Genomic DNA, 2,394 nt, shown 5'->3' with positions numbered 1-2,394 from the left:
TCTCTATGGCGTATGTGTTCCCCTCCCCCTCCCCCACCAGCTGGACGGGACACCAGTATTCAAGAAAGAGTGAGAGAAATTTGGGGCGAAATAGTACGACAGGGGCCCCTAACCTCGTGGAGCTTTAGGTGTTTTCGCTCAATAAACACACACATTGCCCGGTCTGGGAATCGAAACTGCGAGTCCGCCGCCCTAACCACTGGGCCATTGCGGCTCCACATATTTTGGGGTAATTGGTTATATATATATATAACCAGCAGGAAGAGATGTCTTCCTGGAGTTAAATGGCAGTATTGTCGTCTCTTAGAGGACATCCACATTAAAGTAACCATAAGCAATAGTTATACGTGTGTATGTATGTGAATATTTTACATATGTGGATTCCGCAGAGGTCGACTTTGCCTTTCGTCCTTTCAGGATCGATAAAATAAGCACCAGATGAATACTGTGGTCGATGTAAACGACTTACTCATCTCCCGAAATTGCTGGCCTTGTGCCAAAATTTGAAATCAATATTTTGCTTTGGTTTAGCGTACACATGATTCAGAACAAAGCATTAGTTGTGTACAGAGCAGTAATAAGAGATTATATAAATGAAAAAGGAACAAGAAAATATTTAATGAACTTCATTAGCTTACAGCTGTTTCTGTGCCACGAGGAATGGAAAATAAAATGTTTCGGATAGAGTCCTTTTTCAGAGTAAAGTCGAGTGGGAGAGAAAGAGAGCCAAGTTTTACATAGTTTTTTTTTTTTAATGGCTGCTGCTGATACTGCATGCCATTGCAGTTCATATGTGAAGAAGAAGAAGAAGAAGAAGAAGAAGAAGAAGAAGAAGAAGAAGAAGAAGAAGAAGAGACTGTGTGAGAAGGAAGAAAGAAAGAGTAATGGACTGAGGAGAAACGAGCAAAGCTGAGAATTGAGATGAAAGGAAAAGATGAGGTGGGAGGGGAGTTGGAGGAAAAGAAAGGGTTTTAATGAAGTAAGAGAATCTTAGAACGGTCAGCCGAAAACCTTGAGTTAGTTATTAAGTGCTGGCATTTGGCACCTTCGTAGTTCTGACATAAGATGGCAGGATTTGTCTTTGATCGTAAATCTGCTCAATCAGGATTCATTTGATGTTCAACAACAACGACCACGACCATAACAACACGATGAGATATTAACATTAAACGCAAACCCCAAATACCAGCTCTTAATAAACTCGCTCAAACACGTAAACATTAACCAATAAAAACAACAACAACAACACAAATGAAAAAAGAAACAGAAACGATTTTATTTTATTTCTAAATTTTTTATTTCTACTTTTTTTTTCTTTTTCTCCTTTATATTTATTTTTTTATCGATATATTTTAATCCCAATTATCATTATTATTATTATTATTATCATTTTTCGATTGAACTCTCTACTTGATGGCTGCTGGTTCCACACTTGACAACAAATGTTTCTATTGTCGCTATTTCATCCTCTTCTCCTCCTCCATCTCTTCCTCTTTTTATCCCTCTCCCTTCACGTACCACCCTACATTCTCCTCTTCTTCTTCTTCTTCTTCCTCTTTTTTATTCCTTCTATATCTTCCCCTCTCTTTTTTCCCCCTCTGCCTTCTAATGCTTTACTTCTTTCTATCATAATCTATCACGGAATTATCGAACAGCATATTCTTCAAAAATTGTTCCAAAATTCCTAAATCACATCCTCTGCTGGAGTTATCCCCCTTCCATGCAGCGTGTGTGTGTGTGTCTGTGTCTGTCAAAACTTGACTGCTATCTCTAGCATGGATTTTGATAATAATTAATACCGGTAAGGTTTTTATTCCCATGTTGGCCACTTGATATGATCGGTATTTTAAATAACGATCTTATCATTATTTCAAAATGTAACCACACGTGAACCGTTGGCGATTTTTTTCCCCCCTCCGTCTTCCATTTCTATTGGACTTTCCTCTGTTTCTGAAGAAGAGCTTTGGCCATCATGCCACGTCAGACATTGCTCTTATTTTAATTTGGAAGTTAATAATGCAAGGGAGGTAATCCCTCTCTTACATGTTCTGCTTCAGGCGATTATTTAAATAAATCATATTGTAACAGAAAAGTTAATCGCCACATCAAAGCGGCTGTTTCATGTTACTTCTAGTTTAACCCCAGGCAGATCTTCCGCCAGCTGGTCATGGAACAGCCACTTTGATGTGGTGATTAACTTTACTGGCTAGTTATAGCTACTACTCTGATCTCTTCTTGGGGTTTTACAACTAGCTACTTTGCTTATATTGAAACAAGTTACCTAATAATTAATGATATGTAGAAACTAATTATTTTTAAAATTAATACCATTTCAAGAATGAAGCTTTCTGATAGACAACAAACAAACATATTGTTGAATATAGTTAAATATTT

The sequence above is a fragment of the Octopus bimaculoides genome, chromosome 26 (genome assembly GCF_001194135.2).
Source record: "Octopus bimaculoides isolate UCB-OBI-ISO-001 chromosome 26, ASM119413v2, whole genome shotgun sequence".
Lineage (NCBI taxonomy): Eukaryota > Metazoa > Mollusca > Cephalopoda > Octopoda > Octopodidae > Octopus > Octopus bimaculoides.
The sequence above is the reverse complement of the archived record's forward strand: the minus strand, read 5'-3'. Positions refer to the sequence as shown.